At 46.0% G+C, this 15,000-nt stretch overlaps 1 protein-coding gene across 3 annotated transcripts in view; it reads right to left on the bottom strand.

The window, feature by feature from the left end:
• Positions 1-3,252, bottom strand: part of satb1b (SATB homeobox 1b) — a 64,469-nt gene extending 61,217 nt beyond the window's left edge. For all 3 annotated transcript variants that reach the window (XM_079758268.1, XM_079758270.1, XM_079758271.1), the window contains exon 1: positions 2,992-3,252. The gene's annotated coding sequence lies outside the window, so the exon portion shown is untranslated. The remainder of the gene's footprint in view (positions 1-2,991) is intronic.
• Positions 3,253-15,000: the final 11,748 nt, after the last annotated feature.

The following is a 15,000-nucleotide window of genomic DNA, read 5'->3' as shown; positions in this document are numbered from 1 at the left end:
GTTGTAGGTCCCACGCGACCGCTCGCCGTATGCCTGCATAACCTGACAAACGAGGTGCCAATTAACCAATGTGTGATCCAGAAGTGAGGCCAGTGTGTGTGTGCGCACATGTGCAGGTGTTTACTGCGGGCTCGCGTGGGTGTGAGTGGTGTCAATGAGGGCAAGGGGGGGAATAAAAAAAACGAATGAGCGACAACGAGATTAGGTATTTGCACGCGATTTGAGAGTCTGCTGATTTCCTGCCCAAGCCGAGCCACAGTAAGCAGAGTGCAAATGCACTAGTTTGTAATAGATGTGAAGCACGGACTGGTCTACGTGTAAGGCTGCACGCGCCACGCCACTCCCAGGCTTAAAACAGATCTCAGACCTGGAGCTGGCTACTGGCAACTTTTAGGTCAAGATAAGGGGTGTGAGGTCCCCACTTTGTCATGAAACGCACACAGGTCTAGGTACGATGGGACTGGCCCCACGGGCCGTCCATTGTCATTCAAATCACACGCTTTCCCTGTTAGAGTTTTACCACACGTCAGCGCTGTCGCTTATCCTCACTTTGTAATTAAACACACTGGGACAATCCAAGTCGTTAGATTCATGGTTTGACACGCAAAAGGGCTTTGCATGGCCCTCAGTACGTCATTACACACATTCTTTGTCCCGATAAGATTTCGTCATTAACTCTATCGCGTACACGCAAGGACTCTTTAAGGTCCTCACAAAGCGGCTGGGGCTGTTTGTAGATCATATATTTCACGAGAAGAATGGAGCCACTATTCGGAACAAATGTGACAGAGTAGTTAAATCAGAAACCTAATCATTCCGGTCAAACAAGTTAAAAAGCAGAGGATAACAACTCAACAAGCCAGTGTGGATTCCTGCTTTGCTGCACGTTTGAGTGTGTGTGTGTGTGTGTGTGTGTGTGTGTTTGTGTGTGTTTGTGTGTGTGTGTGTGTGTGTGTGTGTGTGTGTGTGTGTGTGTGTGGTTGTGTGTGTGTGTGTGTGTGTGTGTGTGTGTGTGTGTGTGTGTGTGTGTGTGTGTGTGTGTGTGTGTGTGTGTGTGTATTGAAGGTGTTGGTCTATATGTGTGACAACTTATGAGAAGTGCGTCTCGCAGAAGTCAACAGGAAGAAGGGCTGAGTGGTAGCGCAGTTCAAGATACTGACCAGAAGAGCCACAGCATTCTGAGGCGAGGATCGGTTCAGAGGATGCTACACAAACAAACACACAAACACACACACACACACACACACGCAGACACACTTTCAAGACACTGGTTACAATGGCTATTTAGATATTTCTGAGCTGACATTGATTCGTGAAATGTACTCTTCATTACGTGGGAAATACCATCCAACAATAGTATCAATAATGTCAATAGTTAACGGCTAAAATAGAAACATAAATTTTTGGGGTCATGTTTTACACAATATTAACTTATCTTATTAAATTATGCATTCATTATTTGCCTATAATAATAAATCTGTATTTTATTATTAGGGAAGTAGACCCCTTGTTATCTGCATTATCTTTAGTATAATTAATTGATTATTATAGTATAAATAATGCAATAACAAAGACAACACATAATTATTCTATTTTTTTAGGAAGATGTTATGGTGAGATTTATTTAAAGTCCGGTGCGTAACAATTAAACTGATGATCGTAGCCTTGGAAATAAACACAGGAAATTAAGTAAGTTGTGAGGCGCACGCATTGAGCAGAAGAAACCACAATACACTAATGCCCACGCACATGAGCACAGTAATGGTCTCGCTTTTTCCGTCCGTCGATTTCTCTGTCTCTTTCTCACAGGCACACACAAACACGCACACAGGGCTTGCGAAACACACTCACCCGCACACGCACACACACACACACACACGCACACACACACGCACACACACACACACACACACACACACACACACACAGTGGAAGGCCTGCTTCTATCTATGAAATGACTATCAGTTGGTTGACAGTACAAACCACAAGACAGGCAGGCGTAGCGAGCGACAGTATTAACATGAGATGAGCCATCTGAGCCGCCTGTCCCACACGCAGCCAACCAGAGACGGGCTGGGAGTCTGATCAAGTGCCTTGTTCCCCGGGTCTATAGGGGCTGTGCCCTGGGGTTGTGCTTCACAGTCCTTTAGAGCAGCGCGGAGATAAGGCAGTAAACGCGCTGGGATAAGTTGCCATAAAGTCGAATGAACCCGGAGCCGTGAGAGGATGAGCGAGATGTCCTCATCATGGCCTAATAAAACCCTCAGTTGGGGAGTTGGATTACGCAGTCGACAATTCCTGTAAAAAAACGACGCCAATAAAGACATAAGTAAGGTGCGTCAATAGACAAGCGCGTAAAATATGATACGGGCCGTGATTTAGAAAAAAGATAAGACGCAGACACACGTGAGGGTTTAACCGAAACAACCCTCAGAGAGAACGACACATCTGGAAATAAGAACACGCAATCTCTAACTGCGAGTGAATGTTCCAAATTTAAAGTAAATAATAAAAGAGCGGTGAACTGTCCGAATCAACTTTTATTTACCCAGAAACGTGCGACCCGCGGAAGTGTTCCGGATATCAGTGGCCAGACACCAGTGAGATGAGGCAGGGGGCTGATCGCTGAGAGACGGACACTCATCGGCTGTGCGCCGCGCAGGAATTAAGACGTGAAATGGTGTGAGCGACAACATCAAATCTAGGATGATAGCCACGTTGAGGAGACCGCCTTTTATTTGTATTTGTTTTCTTGTATTCGTATACGCATTTGCATTTATCATTTGATAATCATTTGATTATCTGTATCAATTGTTATTTGAATTGTTGAAATGGCTTTTGAGTCGTTGTGAAAATGAACGCGGTGTCTATCAGATTGGTCTTCAAGGTAAACACCGCGTCCCTCTCATGTTGACATATAGGAATAAATCAATGGTTGTGTGTGGAGTCAATCACACAAGCACAAACAGCGCGATGAGCGCACCACCATACCTGTAAAGTTAATAGCTGGCAGCCGTCGCGTTTTCCATCAAAAGTTGAGAAACGTCCTAAACTCTGCTCCACGACGAGAGGTCCAAAAAAAAAGCAAACTGCTTCGGTGTGGATCGAGATCAGGTCCTCCGGAGCGATGCTGGGAATATCGGTCAGAAAGCACCGCACTCGCGGCTAATAGTCTGCTGCGTAAAAAAAAGGCGAAAACTCAACTTGGTGCGCAGGATGGAGCGCGAGCTGTGAGCAGCGCGTGCGGCGGGCAGAGGCGGGAGAGTGGAGTAGCGGCATGCGAGGAGAAGGAGGAGGAGGAGGGCTTCCTCGAGAGGAGGCTGGCAGGTAAACGAACCGCCCCTCCCCGTTTCTGAAGCTCAAATCGATGATTTGCCAGCTGTGGCGCAGCTTGTGTCTCGTGCCCCACTTTTTTTATTTATTTTTTTGAAGGCGACGCTCTCCGGGGAGAGCAGCGGCAGCGCGAGGAGAGCGCGAAGTCCGCCGCCCGCAGAGAGGCTCGCGCTCCTGCACATATTCATATTTACACGCCACGTGTTTCCATGTCAAGGAGCAATAAGCACACAGAGAGTCAGAGGGAGAGAGAGTCTGGTGAAAAAAAATAAGGTTGTGCGCTACAAGATGTGGTTGTTGTTTTTTTGCGCCACTTATGGAGAAAAGCCCCCTGGTTTTAATAATGGCTGATGGCTCGCTGCCCAGGACGTGTAGGTTCACACCTGAGGAGACGACGCAGAACCGCAGCCAGCGCGGCTCCGCAGAGGCCCGTTCTCCAGGTTGTGAGTGCGGCTACGTCTCCCTCTGATACCGAAGGGTCGCTCAGTTAACCAGGTGGTTTAACTCGCTGGAAAGTGCACTGTTACAAAGTTTAGAGAGACAAAGACAGTTACAATTGATTGGAAGTGGATCAAACCCACACGTGCTTTCATTGTTTGTTTTTCTGTAAAAACAGAACTAATAATGGATCGGCAATGACTTAATGACTAAATATAATTTAGAGGGTTAATTGCGTCTGAATTTCAAGCTGAGGCTTTATTTGCAATAAATTATGTTTACTGTGAGATAATTTGCGGTTTTAAAAAAACTATAGGCCAATTCATATCCGACTATAAATATCATATGAAATCAAACACACCCACAGCTGAAATCTCATTAATTTAACTGAATATGCATTGCAATTCGGGCACTGCAGACACTGATCACAAGGATAAGCAAAGACAAGGTCTAATAATTTACACATGTCACTTCAAATACGAATGCGTCATGCTTATTTAAATAGATTAAAATTGAAAGCATTAAGTAGGTGTTGTCAACATTGAAGCATATTAAGACAATCGTTTGCAAATAATTATATTAAAAATATAGTTGCAGGCCCACACTTTTTTTTCATGAACTAAATCAAATTACAGGCTAATAGATGGACACCTTGTATTTTTCTATATCGCTATGTTTGTCTTCGCTTGTGCATCTTTCGTTAAGTGTATACGGTTAATTGTGGCTCTAAATGTCTCTCTCTCTCTCTCTCTCTCTCTCTCTCTCTCTCTCTCTCTCTCTCTCTCTCTCTCTCTCTCTCATTCACTTTCTCAGTTTACCACACTCACCCTCCCATCATTTTATTATGTGTGTGTTTGTGTGATTGTAAAAGTGAGAGTGTGTGTGTCTTTGTCTCTGTAGTTTGTTGCACGCTTGTCATTGTGCACGCGGATGAAACTCCTACACATGATTGACAGATTGCATCTGCACACAAACGAACTGCTCTGCAAGAGCAGGTGTTATAGAGCCCACGGGCGTGTGTGCCTGGTTGTGTGTGTGTGTGCCTGGTTGTGTGTGTGTGTGTGTGTGTGTGTGTGTGTGTGTGTGTGTGTGTGTGTGTGTGTGTGTATGTGTGTTATTTTACGCGTGTGCGTGTGCGCGTCGAACGCGCGCAAACGTTACCGTGCATCCGCCGAGGAGGAGATCAAACATGATCAGCTCACTCAGGCGGGAGACTTACAGCCTTTTACCTCGGCCTATATATAGTCCAAACACGCGATTATATCACCTAAAACAGTGTTAAACCTATTATACTTAACCAAATAAAGAGTGGTCCATACCATGACCGACTGAGTCTACTCTGTATTTAAGAATCAACGTGAACAAGAACGAGTAGGCTATTTACTGTAAACCGACTTGTGGAAATAATTATGAGAAATGTTTTTTTTTTATTAGTTGTGGTTTTCTTACAGCGTTGGCGACGATCGAGTTTCATTATGAATCAATGAGGTTCTCCATCGTAAAAGAGAAACAAAACTATATTACAAATTCACTTTCTCTATATGCCTCCTGATTCAGACCTTTCACCGCCGGGGTGAGTTCACTGAAATAGACCAATTCTTGTAATGGGGGGCGGGGGGGGAGCTCACCTTTTACATAAGTTCCCCTTGGGTCATTGATATTCTTTCTTCAAATATATACATCGTCAGTAAACACAGCGCAGGGAGATGGGTCCTGTGAGGTGAGGCAGGACTCCGCCTGTGGTTGGTTACTGTGACCACAAGAGGGACAGGTGAGGGAGTGTGAGAGGGAGTGAGACGGAGGACGGACACCGAACCTCGGATCACCACGATGACCTTGGAGATTCCGTTTACATGACTCTCTCCATGGGCAAACAAACACAGCTCGACCCTGCATACCATTAAACAGATTTAATAACTAATAATAAATATTAGTGCAAAACATAATTGCGCAGTGCAGCGGTTCCAGTCAGATCATAATGCAACGCGCTTCATTAACGAAGCTGAACCCCAATGTGGAAAAAAGATCGGAAAAATACCTAACACATCAAAGGAGACCTTAAACGGAGATCTGAGACCTTTCAATCACCTGAACATTTTGTTTTGAGTAGGAAACAGTACTTGTAAAATTACAAGGGTTCTACACCCCAGAATTAATCTTTTCAACCTGCAACTAAATAGAGAGACGGGCCTCTCTCCCCATCACGTGTATTTTAATTACAGACTATTGAGCGCTGAAAGTAATTTGTCTCGGAAAGATTGCCCAAGAGCCAGAAGACAGACGTCTCGTCGAAACGAGGAATGCTTGCCCTTTTTAATTTTTTTTATTCCGCGGTTAGCCTTCACCACTTTCTCCAGTCACTCATTTGCGATCGCTCCCCCTTTAAAGATTAACAAGGTTTCCTGAGGAGGCGAACACTTGTCTCCGAGACTTATCTGGGATAAACCCAGGATCTTTATTTATTCCTCGACACATGACAGTCTGTCTGCCCTGCCCTCCCTGGAAAAACATGCCGCTACAGCGATCTCTTCATCCCTTTTTAATCCACAAAAGGGAGACGTGAGTTTTTTTTACATTTGGTTTAAACCTTTATCCCATAATAAAGTTGTATTTAGGGATGTTGTAAAGAGTTGAACCCTGTTTAACACATAGACTCAGTTTGAAACAGTCACTTACTGGCCTTCATATCACACACACACACACACACACACACACACACACACACACACACACACACACACACACACACACACACACACACACACACACACACACACACACAATGCTCGGGTTACCGTATTCAACTTTTAACCCCAGACAGCACATTACAGGTGGCTGTAGATAACAAGGACGGGAGCCTGACCTGTGATGTCATCAGGCCAATTAGACACTAATTGGCGTGAACCGAGGTGTTGTGCCAGACACTCCTCTGAGGACATTATGGACGTTTCATCGAAGGCTGATGCCTTCCAACACTGTTTGCTAAACATCAAGGCCCCACAAGCGGTGAGGGAGATGCTTTGCCCTTCCTCAACCACCTTCACTTCCCTCTCCCCCTCCCTTTCTCCCCCTCCCTTTCTCCCCCCCCTCTATTTCTTCCTAAATTCCTCCCTCGCTCTTTTCCTCCCTCTCTCCCCTCTGTTCCTATCTCCCTCCATCCCTCTCTCACCTTCTTCCTCCCTCTATCTCTCTTCCTCTCTCTCTCGCCTGTGTTCCTCTCTTCCTCTTCCCTCTCACACTCTCCCTCCCTCTCCTCCTCCCTCCGTCCCTCCTTCAAGATAACCATCTCCTGTTGTCGTTTGCACATCTTGCAACCTCACTGTGTGCCAGCCCCATCTCCCCTGGTCTCTAAGACGACCCTTTTGGAAACTTCCATCCAAAGCACACTGCATCCTCATCCAGACATACTCTCACTAAGGAGCCTCAGACGTTGCTCAGGGACAGCTACAGGTACAATGCCGGCATCGGGGTTCGAACCATGAACCCCTCATTTGACAATCAAACACACCTTAACACTACTAGACTATCATGCCTCATCAAACAAATGCTTTCACCAGTACAAGGAGTCCAGACACAACAAAAAAGCGTCTCTCACGCATGGATAGACTTCATGAACAAGGCGTTAGTTTATGTGCTGGTAATGTGCGTGTGGTCGCTTCAGGTAGACTGGAAAATATTTATTTTTCCTTTTCGCTGTTTGGTTAATCATAGTTCAGTGAAGGCTGTCAGAGGCAATAAAGTGCTCTTCAATTATGAATATTTTATTGATTGCAAGAAGTTTAGCCGGGAGCCTGATGGGTTGATGGTAGTTACCCAGGAATACGTTCTCATTCTTATTCAATAGTACAATTGCCCAGTAGTCAAACATTACGGTAGTCAATATTAATTTACGTCTTAGTATGGGCCCTACGGGTCCTACAAGTGTACCTGGAAGATTAAATATTCAGTCACAAGTAGCGACTTGTTACTACTATTCTAATCCCTATGTTGTACAGATGACAATCATTTTCTGCACTTGTTCTTTGCTGTTCATCAGACACAAATAAGCCTCAATATTGAGTATAGAAACAGTAATACTATGTTCAACCTTATTTTAATCTAAATGTATATGTTAAAACGACACATATAGACATAACCTGCAGAAGAAAGAGCAATAGAATAAGGGTTGGAGTTAAATCGTCAAGAGAACGAAGGAAAGACAGAGAAAGACACTCTTTTGTGTGGGCGGGGGAGGGCGGGCTGACCTAGAATTGCAATCATTTAATGGCAGTTTACCACTCATTTCAGCTCTCACAAATAGTTCAAGCAAGGTTCTAGGAATAAATAAGATGTAAAGCACAGCTTTGGCCTCAAATAGAGGCTGAGACAATAAGTTAAATTGACGTTAAACATAACGTATTATTCATTTTCCGTTTGAACTCACTGCCCTTTTCGTCTCAAGCCTTTTATAGTGACCTTGTTATTTTTCTGCAAGAAAAAAAATGCTTAGCCTCCTTAGAATGAAAAGCAGACGATTTTTTAGCACATATAGTAGCTTTTACTGGGTCATCATCAGTGATTAGGAAAGGTTTCAGATGTTTGCCATCGGTTTGAAGAAGTCGGTTTGAATGATGGGTCGCTGAGTTGGGTCTGTTACAATGTCCACCCTCGTTTTAAAATAACATTACAATAAATAAAGAACTTTAAGGTTAACAAGGTCATTTTTTGTGACAATATGATTACTGTCTAAATGTCAAATTTCAAACGTATCATGAGCAAGATTTTTGTATTTTAACACTTTATGTTGTCTGAGACTCAAGAAACGATGCAATTTGACTACAGACACGTGTCAAATATCATGTTTTCCTTCATGTTTTAAAATGACTATTAACCAGTAATATTGTTTTTTAATAAAGAAAGACATGACAAGACAAGGAGGGTGGACAAAGAGACGCTTCACACCTCAGTGATTCATGTAGTTGGAATAGCGTGTCACAGAATTCCACATAATTACATAGGGTAGACATGAGGTTACCATGACAACACCTGTAGGCATCAGGGTACCCACCTGTGTTGAGGTGGAAGGTGCGTGAGTGTCTGTGTACGAGAATCTGTGTGTGTGTGTGTGTGTGTGTGTGTGTGTGTTTGTTTGTGTGTGTGTGTGTGTGTGTGTGTGTGTATGTGTGTGTGCGTGTGTGTGTGTGTGTGTGTGCGTGTGTGTGTGTTTGCGTGTGTGTGTACGTGCTTGTGTGTGGTTAGGGGAAGGCATGTGCAATCGAAAAACTTTGCGAACACAATTAAAGTTTCATTAAAGCTATCAAAACAGTCAAGTGTAACATTAAGTTTGATTGAATTAACAGTTTGTCCAAGTATGTGGGAATCGCATGGCGCAGGCGTGTCGATGGGAGACAAGTATGCAAAGAGCTGGAGGATCTATAATTAGACGTATTCAAGTGTTTGTGCTCACGTAAAACCGTTAAATACTGCATGACGGGGAGACGTTGGCGCAGAGCAGCGAGTAGTCCCTCTTCCAAACCTAGGCCTGTTCCTTTTTAAATACGGTTGCTGTGTGCAAGTTAAATTGCATAGCAGTGCTATAGGCTACATATTAACAATTATATATGGTATTCATTAGCAATGCCAGAGGCTACTCATTAGAAATGAGATTATCAACATAATAGCAATGCTATAGGCTACATCTTAGCAATGCTAAATTAACTGAGAAAAGTGACACAAACAGGTTCATGGTTAGCTCTTCCTGTCTCTGAACCAATCAAGAGGCGATCGGGCAAATATGACGTCAGGTGGTTTTCCCGCCAAAACTGCTCTGTCCTTAAGAAAATGTTGTCCTCTTGTTCCTTTATACGCTCATTAGTAGACGGGGAAACGTCAGCTGATCATCCATCAAACCCGAGACATCTCCACATGCAGATGTGCATCATTTCACCTTCAACAATGGCTGGTAGCGCGCCGCAGCAACGTGCCAGCTAGCTCACTGGTGAACATGGCGGTTTGTCAGCGAGCTAGCACTCCACCAGCAGCTTAGGCACCCAGGCGCGCCACGCTGCACAGCAGGGGGAGTAGTGGGGACGCCCAGGGGGATGGGGTTGATGGAAGTTGGGGGGCGGGGGTGTTTAGGGGTGAGGATGTGTTAAGGTTGGGAGAAGGTAAGGCAGGTCCAATAACTACACTTCACCCCCCCCCCCCCCCCCCCCCCCCCCCTTACCTCTTGGTGGTTGCCCCTGGTGACAGTGATGGGAGTGGGTAATTGCCACCCTGTCAGACAGCTTCATTAAGACGAGTGTTCTCCGTGCGGCTGAACGCCGGCGCTTAGCGAAACACACGAGTTCTCGCATCTCGGAGACGAGAGAGAGTCGCTAACGCAATTACTTCCAGGGGGCCTCCGTCTATGGGGGGGAACGCAAATGGAGGGGGTCTCCCCCCCACTAGCACCACCCCTGCATCACCGCCACCACCACCAACACCACCACCACCACCACCAGCCTCCCCGTCATTAGTTGGTAATGATTGGCTTATTGTACAGATGAATTACAGTATATGTCTTGCTCACAAACACTTCCCTGTTCTATCCATCAGAGCCATCACGGCAGGGCCGTCAGATGGAATTAGGGACGCAGTACGTCTAGATAAAAAAAAGAAATAATAAATTATAGCAATCCCGCATCAATGTGTTTTTAAATCCGCTAATTGTGTGCCGCTGAAGGGGTGTGCTCGGGATTGTTTGAGTGTTTTGACACCGGCAAAGTCTTTATAAACGCTAAAATTAGCCCCAGTGATGAGATCAAAGTGGCGATTAATTATTACATTCAGGGATTGAATTATTGAATATAAAAATAAAGAACCTGTGAAATCCATTTACAGAAGCAAAAAGTGTGAACTGTCTTGTTTGCTTTGCCGCACATTTGGTAAGATAACGTTAAAGATAACAACCGTAACAAATTACGTTTTTTATAGAGAAGTCACCGTAACATGGTAGTGGTGGTTTTTTGTACCAGATTGTTCCCTCTTATCGTCTTGTCGTGCGTGGCTATACATCCCACGATCATGATCCTCACTGTGCCGGATTCTCCCTCTTTGTTGTTTTGAATCCACTTAATGAATGGTTTCTTTTAATTTAATTATAACTACTGTCGCCCTGTATTTTATTATTTTGAATAGCGCAGTCAAGAGCCATTTCCAACCGTGTGGATGGATGCATACAGCATTACCTCATGAAAGAGAGAGGGAAGGAGCTGGAGGAAGACGGAGTGAACCAGAAACAGAGCGAGCGGGGCTGTGTGTGTGATGGCAGTTGCTCTACCTCAGTCCACCCCCAGCTAAACACATTCCTTTCATCTGCTAAAATTCCACACGAGTGGAATTGCCCCTTGGTGGAAGCATATCATAGCCATCCACCGCTCTTGGACTGCTCCCATTGGGCGGCTCGGCCCATGCCAAGCGCCTGGATTGGCCGAGAGCCCTCAGGGGAGCCGGGGCTTATGTCTCCATGGGGCCAGTAAGCCCAGGGGCCCCGTAGCCCAGGGAGACGTGGCGAATCGAGGCAGTACCTTGGCAGTGGTGGGGCCCTTAGCCTAAGGACAGCCAGGGCTGAGCGCAGGGGAAGGCTGGCCAGCAGGCAGTGCTGGGGTCTGGGGTGTGGAGGCGCGTCTGTCTGGGTTCATCTGGATGGGCGTCGATAAGCTCCCCCGCTCGTCGTCCTTTGCCTATCACCCCACCGCACCGGGTAGGAGCCCAGCACACGGCCCTGTGTAGGTGTGTGCGTCGAAAGGACTATGTTTGTATAGTCAAGTGCCAGTAAGTGCCAGTGTGTGTATGTGTGTGTGTGTGTGTGTGTGTATGTGTGTGTGTGTGTGTGTGTGTGTGTGAGTGTGTGTGCTTTGAAAGCCAGTCTCTATGTGCATATCTGCATGGTTGTGTGTGTGTGTGTGTGTGTGTGTGTGTGTGTGTGTGTGTGTATGTGTAAGTGTGTATGATAACATGACCTTATGTGTGTGTGTGTGTGTGTATGTGTTTGCATATGTGTGCATGTGTGTCTTCGGGCGTTTGCATGTGTGTGTGTGCCTGCGTTTTGTGTGAATGTGTTTGTGTGTGCATGTAAGCTTGCGTGTGTATGCGTGTGTGCGTGCGTGTGTGTTTTTGCAAATGAGCTTGTTTGTGTGTCTGCATGCACTTGTGTGTGTGCGTGAGCTTGCGTGTGTGTCTGTGTGCGCGCTTGTGTGTGTGCGTGGGCTTGTTTGTGTGTCTGCGTGCGCTGGGTGAGTATGCGTGTGTGTGTGTGTGTGTGTGTGTGTGTGTGTGTGTGTGTGTGTGTGTGTGTGCGTGCGTGCGTGCGTGCGTGCGTGCGTGCGTGCGTGTGTGTGTGTGTGTGTACAGGCAGCCAGTACCCAGGATGCCAACAGTGGCTGATGCCACACCACATTCCTTTCATAGAGAACCGTAGCAAGGCTACTTCGCCACCGCCAAACCCCTCCCCCCCAGGCCCCCGACCCCCGTAAGGCTGGGAGAAGACAGACACAACTCACTGGAAGAAAGCTTCTGAAGTCACACATGGAACTGGGATAATCTGAAAAGAAAACTGAAAAATACATTTTCTGTGTCAACTTTTCAAGCAAAGAAAAACAAGGGCTGGGGGGTGGGGGATGCCATTGGATTTGAATCATGTCCCGTCCCTTAACGTGCTTATTTTCTATTGTCGTAAAGCAGAATGACCGACAGTGCATTCAGAAAACATGTCATTAAGGAGCAGGTAGGGGTTAGGGCATCCTGCTCAAGGACGCCTACACAGGTAGACTGTGGACGTTGGGAATCGAACCCAGAACCTTTTGGCTGGGAGTTGAACATCCTGCCACCTCTATCCAATTATTCTCACTGTAATAATGAAATAATAACAATAATCATATCCAACTATAATTCACTTTCTAATTTCCCAATAACAGAGGTGGTTCTCGACGCAGATTGAAACCACGGCAACACCAACAACGTGACCCCCCACCCAGCGCTCCAATGAGAGAAAGGCTTCATGAACCTCTGGGTGTGGAGCGGTCGCTCAGAGCAGGACTAGCCTCTCCTCCTCTGCGTTGGGGGGGGGGGGGGGGGGGGGGGGGGGGGGGGGGGGGGTTTAAGTGATGACAAAGGGTGATTGTAACGCAGGAAGTACCTGGCATAATGGACCAATTAGCCGTATTGATATTCACGTCCGTCTCAGAGGTGGAGAGCATCTCCCCCTGAACACGCTCCTTCATCAGAGGCAATGACTCCGCTTAACCCCTTCACACGCTAATCTGGTCTTTTTCAGAGGCCGCTGGGATTCGCACAGCCCCGGATAAAAAAAACTGTCCGGGGTCGTTAATTATACTCCGGCACAGCGTTGTGTGGCTGTGGCTTTAACTCAGCCGTGAGGTTTCATAACCCACTGTTTATGACACAGACAAGTGGCCACCCGTATGTTTCACATATAGACCTCCTGTTTTACCTATGTTTAAATTCTTGTATATACGTCATGTTTTACCTATGTTTAACTTCCATGTATAGACGTCCTGTTTTATGTATGTTTAAGTTCCATGTATAGACATCTTATTTTACCAATGTTTTAACTTCCATGTATAGACATCCTGTTTTACCTATGTTTCTGTTTCATGTATGGACATCTTGTTTTACCTATGTTTAACTTCCATGTATAGATGTCCTGTTTTACTTATGTGTCCGTTTCACGTATAGATATTATGTTCAATGTGACAGTTGTATGTGTAAATGTGCTAAATCTGCTGTTTGGCAGACAGACATCAGGTTTAACGTGGTAAAAACAGCAGCAGCTGAGTAGGTCAATTTAGAATCAAGGATGGAAGGCATGTGAGATAGTTGACCAACTGTGGTGCGATGTCAACCCTTTGAGCCAGCAGGCTTTGTGGTGACTGAGGGGAGCACCTGCAGCATCCTTTTACAGAGTATTATCAACTTCGAACGCACTCTGGTGAAACACAGACGTGTTATGACAGTGTGTGGACGGTTTTACCCAAGAGTTTTACAACACAGGCTGCCACTGCATTCATTCCTTGCGTGGATGGTACCAGTTAGGAATCAAACCCAACCCTGGCAGATGTATTGCCAGTCTCTACCAGTTGAGCACCGTAGTACCGATACTGTACTATACAACAAAACCAACCATACCTGAACAGAATGGGCAAGTCAAACACTCACACACACACACACACACACACACACACACACACACACACACACACACACACACACACACACACACACACACACATCTCCTGAAGGCCACCCGAGGAACCCCTTTGGTCTCCAACGGTTACTACCGTTCTCAGCCAATCCAGAGGACAGATGGCAAGTGAGTACCGACAACGGCACCAATCTCATCCCCAAGACACTCCAACGTCGTGGAGCGTCTTGTGAGAGAGAGAGAGAGAGAGAGAGAGAGAGAGAGAGGACAAGGGACCTCAGGAGAGAGAGAGAGAGGGAGAGAGAGAGGGAGAGAGAGAGAAAAAGGGAGCGAGAGAGAGCGAGAGCGAGAGCGAGAGAGAGAGAGAGAGAGAAAGAGAGCCACTACCGTCCCATCGGACACCCCCCTGTGAGATTGAGACTAACGGCCGTGACAGTGGGGGGGGGAGGGGCTGGCTGGTCTACCTCCTCCTCTACCTCTCCTCCAAGTGGCCACGAGGGACAGCCAATTAGCAGCGAGCATGGCGAGCCGGCGAGGTCCTAATAAGAAGAGACGCCGGCGGGAGGAGAATTAAACCCGCCGCTGACCCTCAGCAGAACGCCACCGGGGGGGACGGTGTCTGGGGAGGATGACATCATCGCCGTGGCTGACTGTTGAGTCACTGGGAGCGTAAACAACAGCTGGAAATCACAACGGAGGAAAAAAGTGTACACTCTGTTTCTCGAGTTGGTTTAAAAATAAATTGTTTTAAAAATAAATGCAAAATAATAAAAAAAGATCTGAAGGTATGTTTCACGTTGGCCAAAAAGTTAATAAATTTTAAATGTTTAAAAATATTACAAAAATGGGTTCAACAAAGTCAAAAAGGAAATGAATGTGCCGGATTCTGAAATGTTGGTCGTAATATACATGCTGGTTTTTTTGGAGTGTTATGGAGCATTACGTTCAGGAATTTAACAGCAGATCAGTGCATTGTCGTATGTTCTTTGGAGAGGCTGCCGATGCCAGCTGTGATCAACTAGTTAATGTATTCATTCCTTTCATGC

Source organism: Pollachius pollachius (assembly GCF_949987615.1).
Source record: "Pollachius pollachius genome assembly, chromosome: 1".
Taxonomy (NCBI): domain Eukaryota; kingdom Metazoa; phylum Chordata; class Actinopteri; order Gadiformes; family Gadidae; genus Pollachius; species Pollachius pollachius.
Note: the sequence above shows the minus strand (reverse complement) of the source record. Positions and strands in the feature narration are given on the sequence as shown.